Raw genomic sequence first — 14358 nt, 5'->3', positions numbered from 1 at the left:
CCCCACGCGAGGCAGTAACACACTGGACAAATGTTACTCAAACATCCGACATGGCTACAAAGCCGTCCCTCGCCCCCCTTTCGGCAAATCGGACCACGCCTCCATTCTACTTGTACCCAGGTACCAACAAAAACTAAAAAGACAACCCCCAGCATTCCGAACCGCCCACTGCTGGTCAGACCAATCAGACGACATCCTGAGGGACTGCTTTGACCAAGTGGTGTGGGAGGAGTTCAAAGCTGCAGGAGACCAGATACGGTGTCATGCTTCATAAAGAAGTGTACCGACGACATAGTCCCCACAAAAAAAGTCAAAATAATGCCGAACCAAAAGCCTTGGGTCAACAGCGACGTCAGGGCTGCCCTTCACGCCAGGACCACCGCCTTCAGCTCTGGCACAACTGACCAATACAAGCAGGCACAATATGCCCTCCGGACCGCTATAAAAATAGCACGTAGAGATTATGGAAGGCAGCTGGAGTCAAAACTGGACACTAACAACCCCAGACACCTGTGGAGAGGGCTCCATGCTGCCACAGACTTCAAAGAGGTGAAACGACAGAACCCCAGCACGTCACCCACCCTACCGGACGAACTCAACGCGTTCTACGCTAGGTTCGACCCCTCTGCCAGAGCGCCTCCCCTCCTCCCCCCCCCCTCTCCTCCCCCCCATCACCCCCCCCTCCCTCCTCCCCCCCACCACCCCTCCTCCTCCCCTCCCCACCCCCCCTCCTCTCCTCCCCCCCCACCTCTCCCCCCCCCATCACCCCTCTCCTCCTCTCCTCCCCCCCTGCCACCTCTCCCCCCCCATCACCCCTCCCCCTCTCCGCCCCCCCCACCACCCCTCCTCCTCTCCCCCCCCCGATCACCTCTCCTCCCCCCTTCCTCCCCCCCACCCCCTTCCTCCCCCCCACCCCCCGATCACCTCCCCTCCCCCCTGCCCCCCCCCCACCCCTCAGCACCCACACCCCCGCCCATTCCCACCTAACCACCAACCCCGCCCACCCTCCACCCCCCACAGACCGCCCCCTCACCATCACTGAGGATGAAGTGTGCCGGTCGTTCCTGCGTATCAACCCGGCATCCCCGGACGGCATCCCCGGGCGGGTCCTCAAGGCCTGCGCCCACCAGCTGGCAGCCGTGTACACAGACATCTTCAACCAGTCCCTCTCCCTCCGACGAGTTCCCTCCTGCTTCAAGGCAGCAACAATCATCCCCATTCCCAAACAGCAAAAAGTGACCAGCCTCAATGACTGGCGCCCTATAGCCCTCACACCAATAGCCAGCAAGTGCCTTGAAAAGCTGGTCATATCAAAGATCCGTCCCACACTCCCCCCGGACCACGACCCGCTACAGTTTGCATACCGCCCCAACAGGAGCACAGCGGATGCAGTGGCACACGTGCTCCACACCGCCCTGTCCCACCTGGAGGGGAAGGACACCTATGTGAGAATGCTGTTCGTGGACTACAGCTCAGCATTCAACACCATAGTACCCTCCAGGCTGGTAGGCAAACTCAGGGACCTGGGACTAAACACAGCGATGTGCGACTGGATCCTGGACTTCCTGACAGACCGCCGCCAGGTGGTGAGGGTGGGCAACCTCACCTCCTCCCCGCTGACCATCAGCATAGGAGCACCCCAGGGGTGCGTCTCCAGCCCCTTCTGGTACGACCTCTACACCCACGACTGCGTGGCGACTCAAACTTCAAACACCATCGTGAAGTTTGCAGACGACACAGCAGTCGTGGGGCTGATCTCGGGGGGCGACGAGACGGCCTACAGAGAGGAGGTGAGGGTCCTGGAACAATGGTGCCAGGACAACCACCTCTCTCTGAACGTCTCCAAGACCAAGGAGATCATTGTGGACTACAGGAGAGGGGGGGGCACACACCCCCCAATCACCATCAACGGCACAGTGGTGGAAAGGGTGGACAGCTTCAAGTACCTGGGAGTCAACATCCACCAGGACCTGACCTGGGCCGGCCACACCGCCACTGTTGTCAAAAAGGCCCAACAGCGAATACACGGACTCAGGCGCCTGAAGAAGTTTGGGCTAAGGAAAGAAATCCTCAGGGACTTCTACAGAGGCACCATTGAAAGCCTGCTGACTGGCTGCTTCACCGCCTGGTACGGGAACTGTACCACCATGGACCGCAGGGCGCTACGGAGGGTGAGGCGCGCGGCCCAGCACGTAACAGGAGACGAGTTGCCAGAACTGCACGAACTGTATAACCAGCGGTGCCTCAGGAGGTCCCTGAAGATCATCAAAGACACAAACCATCCCCACAACAGCCTGTTCTCCCTGCTACCCTCAGGGAGGAGATACAGGGTTCCAAAAGCACGCACAAATCGCTTGAGGAACAGTTTCTTCCCGCAGGCCACGAGACTCCTTAACATACACAAATAGTGTAGTAGTTGTACCGTACCGTACTGCAGCTGCTACCATTATGTATGCCTAATGTTTAATTGTATGTCTAACAAGGTACATGCTATTTGCACCTGTATGTCAATTACGTCGAATTTAAAATGTCTGAACACGTCTAACGTATGCACAATGCCTAATGTTTAATTGTATGTTTAATAAGGTACATGCTACTTGCACTGTATGTCAAATACGTCGAATTAAAATGTCCGAACACGTCTAACGTATGCACATGACGTGCACCTATGTGCAATGAATATGCCACTGACTTGTCTTATCGCTATTCTGCCGCATTGCCTATTGCTGCTTAGTATTGCTTATTGATGCCTATTTCTTATTGCCTATTGCTCATTGCTTGTTGCCTATTTGTACTATGTCGTAAACGGAGTCCACAGCACAAGAATTTCACACGTGATACTTGTACCATGGAGTGACAATAAAAATCTTGAATCTTGAATCTTGAATCTTGAACCTCTCCTTCTCTGTTCTTTCCTCCTCTCCCCCTGCACTCCTTCCCCTGCACCCTCCCACCTCTCCTTCTCTGTTCTCTCCTCCTCTCTGTCCTCTCTGGGGGGGGGGGGGGGGGGGAGGAGGGGGCGGAGAGGTCTGTTCCCTCCCCCGCCCCCTCCTCTCGCGTTCCCCCTGCTCTCCCTCCCCTGCACCCTCCCACCTCTCCTTCTCTGTTCTCTCCTCCTCTCTGTCCTCTCCCCTCTCTCACATTCCCCCTGCACTCCCTCCCCTGCACCCTCCCACCTCTCCTTCTCTGCTCTCTCCTCCTCCGCATTTCCCCCTGCGTCTCTCCTTCTCTGTTCCCTCCTCCTCCGCGTTTCCCGTTTTCTCCCCGCCTCCTCCCTCCCTCACACTCCCCCTGCTTCTCTACCCTGGCTCTCCCTCCCCTGCACCCTCATCTCTCCTTCTCTCCTCCTCCACATTTCCTATTTTCTCCCCACCTCCCCCCTCTCCTCCGTCTATATTGCTCATTCTCTCCCCACCTCCTCCCTCCCCCTGCTCTCTTCTCCCCCACACCTCCCCTCCCTTCCCCTCTCCTGCTCTCTCCTCTTGCTCCTTCCCCACCTCCTATACCCTCCAACATCTCCCATTCCCTCCCCACCCCATCACTCTCTCACATTCCCCCTGCTATTCTCCCTTCTCCTGCGCTCTCCTCTGCTCTCCCCTCATTCCTATATTTTCTATATGATCAATTGTTCAAATGTTATCTTTATTCTGTATATTCTTGTTATTGTTGTGTCAGCTAGAATTAGCTAGACATACTTTCTGTGAAGCCCTCTGAGACATGCTTGTGAATTAGGGCTATATAAATAAACTTGACTTGACTTGACTAGATTGGTTTGAGAAGCATCATAATATGGAATAATAGCCGATATATGGAGACAGACGGGATGAAGGGAGGTTGGGGGGGGGGGGATCAGAGGCTTGGGTTTTGTCTGGTTTTGCTGGACCACTGGAATGGAGCTTAAAAGGCAAGCATGCGATTCGTTTATTGCACTTATCCAATGAACTGACGGTGCATAATTTTACGCTTAAAAGGCGTGGTTGTAATGGTTGAGGCTGCGTCTAGCGCCAAGACCAAGATATCAAGTGCGCTGGTCCACGGCCACTGATTTGCGCTGCGCCAGGCGCTCGGCCTAGAAACAGCGCCGATGCAACGATAAGGGCCTATGGCCCCTATCATTGGATCATTGGATAAGTGCAATAAACGAATCGCATGCTTGCCTTTTAAGCTCCATTCCAGTGGTCCAGCAAAACCAGATGAAACCCAAGCCTCTGACCCCCCCCCCACCTCCCTTCATCCCGTCTGTCTCCATATATCGGCTATTATTCCATATTATGATGCTTCTCAAACCAATCTAACTGCAGTTTAAATACTGCAAGCATGTAAATACGCTACACCAGGGGTCAGCAACCTATGGCACGCGTGCCACCTCTGGCACGCGAAGGGTTAACCACTGGCATGGCAGCGCACAGCAGCAATAACTGCGCAATTGAGATTTTTTGTAGAAATGTTGAAGTGCGATGTCAAATTACCTACTTCACAGCCATTTGCAATTGCGCATGCATGTTACTTAGGATATTTACGGTATTGACCCACTATCTGCCTCTGATTGGCTGCAGCAGAGCAGTAAGATACCACTCTGCTGCCATAGAAGGCAACCCAATCAGAGGCAGAGAGTGGGTCACTATACCGTAAATATCCTATATACATGGCTCTGGGCAGCAGAAAGCAGATGAAAAATGCCAGCGAGCAAGACAGAGAAGGACCGTGCTGTGTATAGTGCTTTACTTCAATCTCCTGATTTTGGAAGGAATAACGTTACATTTGGATGTGCGAGTCATTCATCTTGGTGTGGCACACTGATTGACAAGCAAAATTGAAAATGGCACTTCATTTCAAAAAGGTTGCCGACCCCTGCTAGCAAGATCAAAGTGAAAATAATGTTCTAAACGCATCGGATAGAAAAAAATATAGCCGGCTGGATGTCATGAGATTAGATGAAATTTGGCCAGAATGATATCGTTTTCTCTCTTCTCCCCCACTGCACGATGCAACATCCTCTGAATGACACCTATCACTTTTACTGGATCTGATTACTTTATTCTATTTTATTTAGCCTACTGGATTTTATTATTGAGTATTTGTATTTTATTTGGCCTATGCTTTCCCCCCCCCACCCCCTGCCCACAGGCTCTGACAAATATGTTCATTCTCAATAAAATCTTCAGTAATCAATCAGACTGGCTTTAAAAGCCAGGGGGTGCCTGGGAGGGGAGCGGCCGGGCCTCGAGCGGCCTGTCGGCGATCCAGGCCTGTTGCGGGAGTGGGCGCCGCACACCCCAGGTCCCGGTGGAGGGGAGGGGGAGTGGATGGGAGGAGAGCCCTCGCCCTCCGACTCAGTGGTTTACACTGCTGTAAATAAAATAATTGTATGAGCACTCAATCTGTTTGTCAGTCAGCTCCACTGCTGCACGACCCGCCTGCACGACCACCAGCGCCTCATAGCGCACCAGCGCGGCTCCGCTCCCCGCATCTCCTGCGTGATGCCCGGCGTCCTGTGAGGAGGAGAGGACGGACCCGTGCAGGGAGAGGAGAACGTAGAGGACGCCCCTATTAAATTCATATTTTGCTTTGTCATTGTTTTTCATATTTTATTTAGAATTTTAGCCTAATTAAATATCCCCCTCTCTCTTTCTCATTCTTTCTTGCACTTAATGTAGGCTACACGGCACCTCGGACAGCTCCGCTGCCACAGACGGGGGAAACATTTGGAAATAATTCTAACTACTCTGCTTTGCAAACAGAAAATATAAATACAACAGACAATTCTGTAATGAATAGCTGTAATGAGAGTGGGGTTTGAAGAAGCGCTACACAAAAGTTTCTCCAGTTTCTTTCTCTCTTTCTTTCTCTCTCCCTTTCTCTCACATTAAACGATATACATGCCTATAATGTCAATTATCTGAATGAAATAATAATACATATGAATTAGGAATATTAGTAATATTAGAAGCCTAGCTAATTTCGGGGGGGGGGGGGTAATAAAACGTTGAGCTATATTAATACAAAGTTAATATTGCTAATCAAAATGTTCCAAAACGATTTTTTTATACATCAAATATGTGTAGTTAGACAGCTATCCCATTTGAAAAAGATCTGACAGATATAACTCTGCTGCTGTCTGGATGCTGCACATAAATGGGGATTATTATGATAGCCTAAACTAAATAAATGAAACTGTGCATTGCAGCTTCACCCAAAGCCTGAGAAGGGTTGCCACTGCATGCTGTAATCTTCCAATCTTATATTCTATGGTGTTCTAAACTATTTTTTTCTATATATTCTATTCTCCATTCACTATCCTGTCCCCGGCATCCTGTCCCCTGCTTTTCCAAAGCGCAAAGCGCTAAATTTACGCCAGGTCGGAAGATATCAGTAGGCCGGTATTTAGCGCCGACACGCCTAGTCTCGCCCATTCTGGGACTGCGCCACGCCCATTCGGCCTAAAGCGCATTTGGCAGCGTAAAGCCATGTTGATATGTCCCAAAACAGGCGCAAGGCACGTTTTTTTGCGGTTAAGGCCCGTTTTAGCGCCGAAGGCCTGTGGGAGAATAGGGCCCATAGGCTATACACAGGGTATTCTCTGTGATTTTAAGTTCGAAAACTATATTTCGTAATTTTTAAAACCAGGTCTCCTTCTCCCATCCTAAAGAAAGAAGAAGAGTCATACAATACTCATTAGAGCAAAATCAAAGTCATTTACTTTCTATGAATCATACATTTCCTAGCTTTCAAACAGGACATCGGCAAGTTTATTTTCCTTGCCAGAAATGTTTAACATGGAGATTATACGGCTGCAACACTAAACTCCACATTCTGTCAGCCGATTCCAACCCTCCTACTTCTCCCTGGATCAAACAATCTCCTTAAGGTGCGTTCACACCGACCTATTAAAGTTTTTCGCTGGCGTCGAGTTTACATACAAAGTCAATGCAAACGAGCGATTGAGCGTATATTCGCCTGGGAGAAAAATCGCTGGGCGTCCGAGCGACAGAGACAGAGCGATAGGGAGAAAATACGCTCGTCGCTCGAGATGAAATATCCCAAGCGAGCGAAAATACGCTGGCATCAGTCGCTCGCTGTTCAACGCTGATTGGCTGCCGTGTGAGAGCGAGTCAAGGATCACACTGGCTTGGAACAAACCGCTGGTTTATTGTGTGGCAACAAACCGCATTGACAGGCTGACAGCTGACATGAAGTGAAGTCTGTACTACCGGTATGGAGCTCGCATTAGGAGCACGCTGATAGGCTTTAGCTTGTAAACAATGACGGTGGCTCGTAGTGGACAAATATCATGACATTGCGTAACGTTATAGCCCCCACATGTCCGTCAATTCGTGTGCCTGTTGATGAGCGATTTAAACAGAGCGACAGAGCGATTCCAAAGGGTTGAATCAAGCGACAGAGCGAAAAATAAATATCTCGGTGTGAACACAGCTTTACACACTCATCATACCGAGCCTTCATTTTAACTTTAGCTTCAGCCAGGCTACGTCCTGCTACATCACACGTTGGGCCCTATCGTTGCAATCGGCGTAGAAACTGCGTTTAAGGCCTAGCGCTAGGCCGCCTAGTGCAGTTAGTGGGTGTGGACCAGCGCACTCGCTATCTTGGTATCGGCGCTACACGCAGCCTCAACCATTATAACCACGCCTTTTAAGCGTAAAATTATGCACAGTCCGCTCATTGGAGAAGTGCAGTACGCTTGCCTTTTAAGCTCCAATTCCAGGAGAAATCCGGTAAAACCAGACAAAGCCAAGCCTCTGCCCCCCCCCCCCCCCCTTCCTCCATCCCGTCTGTCTGTCTCCATATATAGGCTATTATTCCATATTATTATGCTTCTCAAACCAATCTAACTGCAGTTTAAATACTGCAAGCATGTAAATACGCTACACTATAGCAAGATCAAAGTGAAAATATTGTTCTAAATGCATCAGCTATAAAAATATAGCCTATCCCTATGTCATGATGAGATTAGATTGGTGAAAGTTTGTCCAGAATGATATCGTTTTCTCTCCCCTGCTGCAGGTAGAATGATGCACATAAATATACCCTACATTATGTAAAGTCATTGCATAAATGTGTTTTTATTGTAAAACTAAATGTGAAGTAGGGCCAAGTTATTGGAGCGGACATCACAGTATAGCACATGACATCACAGTATAGCACATGACAGTAGAAGCGCGTGCGTTCTGCTGTCACTTATCTAAGTCACGTTAAATCGACAAGGGATATATATAGGCCCAGGAGGACATATATGTTTCACATAGGGTGGTGTATTAATTTCAATGTTTTATTTGGTCCAATATTGAAATGTTCTACAATTGCAGGTTGTGTTACCATTACACATTAATTTAGATCTACCTTTTATATCTATTTAGGCTCATTTGGTTGCTATTTAGTAGCGAAATGGAGAAGCACAATGCATGCTGGGACATGCCAGGCAGTGAACTTGCAACTTCTGTTTCCTATGGGAAGTGTGTTGTGTCTGTCTAAGCGAGGGAGTCAGAGAGAGAGAGAGAGAAGGGTGATAGAGAAGAGGCAGAAGAGCGCTCCTCGCAACTGGCGCACTGAATAGGCCTGGTTTCAGAGAGAGACAGAGAAGGGTGAGAGGGGAGAGGCAGAAGAGCGCTCCTCGCAACTGGCGCACTGAATAGGCCTGGTTTTCAAAAGCGCAAAGCGCTAAATTTACGCCAGGTGGGAAGATATTGTAGCGTTCCTGGTATTGAAGAGTTAGAGGCTTCTTGCTGGTACAAGGATCTTTATTCACAGTTAGTTATACAACAACTCTAGGCGGCTGTCACACCGATAGATAGCTAGCAGCTATTCCCTTAGGCGGTAACCGGAGACTCACACGCATGCCCAGTTCCCCCCCGGAAGTGGTCCCACAAGCATAGTGTTCCTCTGAATAACACTCCCACATATACCTTCCTATCTGTAGTCGAGACACTACCATTGCTCACCGTTATATGTGTAACACTGATTCGCTACATACTCCCCGCCCAACAATAAGTCAACGCCCACGTTGACACCACACCCACACATCCCCTTGTACCAAACACATTCCAGCATTTTTTCTTTAACATTTCTTATTTTTTTTTCTGTTACCCACTCTTTTTTTTTTGTGACCAAGTTTTTATTGGTTTTTCTTTTTGTTCGCATGAGGATACATTACAGATCAAATAACACAAAGATTATGGGGTAATATAATATACATGAATCATTATACTACATTAGGTCATCAACTCAGTGCAAACATTTCAGAGATGTGGTGACAAACACATAATATAATAATCTCACATCAATCTCTGGACATCACCTAAAATGCATAAGACCTTAAATCAAAGAGAAACACAGTATAATCACATTGAAGTGTTACTATACCCCAACCAAACAAGTAATTTTTTAGTTTATTTGCTTTGAATTATCTGAAGAGCAATGGCCCTCCTATAAAACTAAATCATATCTTGACTTTTTCTCTTTTTGAACCCCCCCCCCCCCCCCCACCCTACCCTCCCAGTAGCCTGAATCGTCAGTTCTGATAAATGCAAAAATATTTACTAAAAAATTATATAGTAAACAATATCTCTTCTGCTTGGATTACTTTTTTTTTTTTTTTTTTTTTATTGGTTTATATTCATTATTATTATTTTTTATCTTTCCCTCTTTTTTTTCATTTTTTCTCATTTTTTCCCCCCTCCCCCCCATATATCAATCTTTACCCTCAAATGACAGACAAATAAATTGTACATACAATCCACATTCACCTGATAATTTATGCAACAAATGTGGCTATAATTGAGAATTTACTCTCTCCATTACTAGAGTAAGAGCTTCAATTATTTCCATCTTCATACCCCGCATTCTGCCTATTGACACTTCTAAGGACAGAATGTTATAAAACAGAAAAAGCCAATATCGTACATTTAAATCTTGCGGGTGTTTCCATCTCATTACTACTATTTTTTTAGCTGCTGTTACTGCACAGAACATTGTCTTTTTCTGATGACATGATAGAGTAAGAGAGGAATCATCATTCAAAATGAAAATATTTGGAAAACAAGGTATGGTTACATTCATTATAGCTGATATTGCTCTAGCCACTTGTGTCCAAAACATATGGACGCCTGGGCATTCCCAAAACATGTGTACATATGTTCCAATTTCATTTTGTGAACAAAATAAACACAATGGGCTTGGAGTCAGTTTGAGTTGACACCGTTTTCTTGGAGTTAAATAAAATCTGTGAATAAACTTATAATTCAGCAACTGATAGTTATAATTACTTGATGTGATAGAAATGTTGCTCCAAACTCTCTTCCAATCTATGTTCTGTTCATAGTTTTTGAGGTCTATATTCCACACAGTAACAATACCCAATGAACCACCTGATTTTTGTTGGATTTTTCTATATAAATTTGAGACAAAGCCCCTGTGAAGTTTAAAATTTGTTATAATTTCTACAAGTGGGTGAGTGGGCATTGATTGACTCCATGGAACCCCATATGTTCGCATAGCGGTGCGTAGCTGTAAATAAAAAAAGAAAGAGGAACCTGGTAAATTAAATATTTCTTTCAAATCCTGGAATGACCTTAGGCCGTCATCTTTAAATATATCTGAAATAGTATGAATACCGCATTTTTGCCACTTTGGGAATCTTACAGGCCGAAGCCAGGGTATCGTTGACTCTTCTTCCAACCATTTTTTCAAGGAACGGACAGCAAAGGCTAAATAATACCACTCAAAATTGGGGACATTTAAACCTCCAGATCTGTTATCTCTCTGAAGTGTAGCAGATTTAATTCTTGGGTTTTGTCCTCTCCATATAAATTTTTGGACAAGGGCCTGCAGTCTATTCCAGTAACCACTTGAGGGGGGCATTTGTAACATACTGGTATAAAAAATAACCCTCGGAAGTAAGTTCATTTTTACAATAGAAATTCGAGCAGCAAATGATAGGGAGAACTTTGACCATCTTTCTATATCGTCTGCAACGGCTTTTGAGAGTTTTTTATAATTTTTTGAGACTGTTTTTTCCAATGAGGAATAAATATTAAGTCCCAAGTATTTAAAATGTGAAACTACTGGTATACCTAAAAGGTTTGTATCCGTAGTCATTACATCATTTAAGGGGAGTAGGGATGACTTTTCTAAATTGATCTTGTACCCAGATATAAATCCATATTCTTTGACAATATTTAATACTGCTAATAGAGAGGTTGGTGTTTGGTTGAGGTATATTAATAAATCGTCAGCATAAAAAGAAATCTTTTGAATGGTGCCTTTCAAAGGTATCCCCTTCACTTCTTGGGAGTTTCTTATTTTTTGGGCTAGTGGTTCCAATGATAAAATAAAAAGCGATCCTGAAGCTGGGCAGCCTTGACGAGAACCTGTTGCGATAGCAAATTGAGGAGAGCATTGGTTCCCTGTAAGGACCATAGCCATAGGATTTGAATAAAGAGTTTTGAACATATTTATAAAATCCATCCCAAACCCCATATGCTGCATTGTATACCATAGATATGACCATTGGAGGTTGTCAAAGGCTTTTTCAGCGTCTACAGACAATACTGCACATGGTGATGTTAGAGTTTGTCCTAAATGTATGGTGTGGAGTAAACGTCTTATATTGTCCGAAGACAATCTATGCTTTACAAAGCCTGTCTGGTCTGGGTGGACCAATTTCGGCAGTATTGTCTCGAGACGGCGAGCCAAGACCTTTGCATATAATTTGATATCAGAATTAATAAGAGATAGAGGACGCCAATTTGAACATAATTTAGGATCTTTGCCTTTCTTATGCAAAACCGAAATTAATGCAGTATTTACATCTCTGTGAAATTCTCCTTTTTGTATGGCAGTTTGTATCATCTGCAATAAAAGAGGACCTAATTCATGCCAGAAGTCGGCTGAGGATCTCAATGTCTGTCGCTAGCGCCCGCAGGCACTCTCCCGGTCGTCTACGCATGTTACACAGCTCTGCGACCATGATGCCTTCTTCTTTGCATTGGCCGAAACGCCTGCTCAGTGCTGCCATCACCACGTCTAAGTCTTCTGTATTCGCCATTGCCGCCACACACGTTGTAGCTTCGCCTTCGAGGGACATCACTAAATGACTGGCTTTCTCCTCCTTCGACCAGCCATTTATTTTAGCTGCTGTCTCAAACATCGTGTAATACGCATGCTGGGACATGCCAGGCAGTGAACTTGCAACTTCTGTTTCCTATGGGAAGTGTGTTGTGTCTGTCTAAGCGAGGGAGTCAGAGAGAGAGAGAGAGAAGGGTGACAGAGAAGAGGCAGAAGAGCGCTCCTCGCAACTGGCGCACTGAATAGGCCTGGTTTCAGAGAGAGACAGAGAAGGGTGACAGGGGAGAGGCAGAAGAGCGCTCCTCGCAACTGGCGCACTGAATAGGCCTGGTTTTCAAAAGCGCAAAGCGCTAAATTTATGCCAGGTGGGAAGATATTGTAGCGTTCCTGGTATTGAAGAGTAGAGGCTTCTTGCTGGTACAAGGATCTTTATTCACAGTTAGTTATACAACAACTCTAGGCGGCTGTCACACCGATAGCTAGCAGCTATTCCCTTAGGCGGTAACCGGAGACTCACACGCATGCCCAGTTCCCCCCCGGAAGTGGTCCCACAAGCATAGTGTTCCTCTGAATAACACTCCCACATATACGTTCCTATCTGTAGTCGAGACACTACCATTGCTCACCGTTATATGTGTAACACTGATTCGCTACAATATCATTACGCCGATATTTAAGGCCGACACGCCCATTCTGGCCCATTCTGGGACTGCGCCACGCCCATTCGGCCTAAAGCGCATTTGGCAGCGTAAAGCCATATTGATATCTTCCCGAGGCAGGCGCAAGGCACGTTTTTTTTGCGTTTAAGGCCCGTTTTAGCGCCGAAGGCCTGTGGGAGAATAGGGGCCGTTAACTTCAGTCTCGTGCGGAAAATGGATACATATTGTTCAGTCCCACTAGGCTCTTTCCGTTTGACCACCATCTCCTTGAACATACTCAGTGGACCCCTCACTTGATCGGGAATTAACTCAAAAGGGCTAAGCCCCAATGACTCAGATATAGCCTCACGAACCATAAACAAAAGAAAGGGAATGGCCTCTTCCCACTCCCTTGGCTGTACCGCCACAAACATTTGAATCGTGCCCTGTAACGTACTATGAAATCTTTCTAAGGCTCCCTGTGACTGCGGATGGCAAGCTGAAGAATGTTTGGTGGTAATATTCCACCCAGCCATCTCCTGTCTAACTGCTTATATCAAAAGACAGCTACACTGCCCCTAAGCCCTGCACTCCCCTAAGTGCAAACTTTTTAGCAGGCCAAATATAACCCGGAAGCCTCCCCCTAATTAATCAGAAACCTCCAAACTAAACAACCTATTGTCACACCAATCAACTACCACTTGGTGCAACAATAACTATCCCTATGCTAAACTAATAGAAACATACAAATCACAAATCAGCAAATTCAAATTATTTATTTTGTATCAATTAATTAATTATTCCAAAATATCAAAACGTTTATTAATCCTATCCAATTATTAATCGCTCATGCGGAAACCCCCGAGCAGCAAACGTATAACTCTGGCCCAAGCCTACAACACTTGCAGCAGCACATGTTAGCCTGCCCTGCTCAGTGCAGTTTTCACAACACACACACAGCTGCGCAAAAGCTCTTTACGTTCTCATACGGAGATAGTGAGGCAGCATAGTAAATAAACACACGTAGCACTGCGCTCCGTTTTTATCAATGAACTATTATTAGCGCGAGGAAACGTCCACTTCATCAGTTAGCTTCGTGTAGCCACCACACTAGCTCTTTGTTAGCTGCTAATGTTAGCAAACATTTCACCAGGTGAGCCTGGTGAAATGTAATGAAAATGTATCCCGACGAGTGCCCGATATGTGACAGAGCGTCTGGTCCCAAAAAATAATCAAGCTTGTGTCTAGTCAAAACAAACTCGTCACATCAACACAATACGTCTTTGCTCAGATACATCAATCCAGAAGTCTCAAAAGGGATGGGAGCAGCCTACCTTCACTGCATGGGCGATGACATCTATGCAGCCCGGCTTGTATATGGCCAACCCCAGTGGTGGGCAAGTTACTTTCCAAATGTAATATACTACATATTACTAGTTACTTTCATTTGAAAGTAATACGTTACTTTACAATATTACTGTCTGTGTAGAGTAACTCATTACACTACTTTTGCATTACTTTTCACCAAAGTCAGTGTAAACCATCCAAAATTCTAAATGTTATCCTTTTCCTTTGTTATTGTCATCTATTATTTGCATAAAAAAACACAGTTTGATTAGGAAATTATTTAAATATG

At 46.2% G+C, this 14358-nt stretch overlaps 1 protein-coding gene across 1 annotated transcript in view; it reads left to right on the top strand.

The window, feature by feature from the left end:
* LOC310782161 (NLR family CARD domain-containing protein 3-like) overlaps positions 1–14358 on the top strand; it is a gene marked incomplete at its 3' end in the record, with an annotated part of 80320 nt that overhangs the window by 53783 nt on the left and 12179 nt on the right. The gene's annotated exons all lie outside the window — the stretch shown is intronic.

The sequence above is a fragment of the Poromitra crassiceps genome, assembly GCF_964638095.1.
Source record: "Poromitra crassiceps genome assembly, chromosome: 9".
Classification (NCBI taxonomy): domain Eukaryota; kingdom Metazoa; phylum Chordata; class Actinopteri; order Beryciformes; family Melamphaidae; genus Poromitra; species Poromitra crassiceps.
Note: the sequence above shows the minus strand (reverse complement) of the source record. Positions and strands in the feature narration are given on the sequence as shown.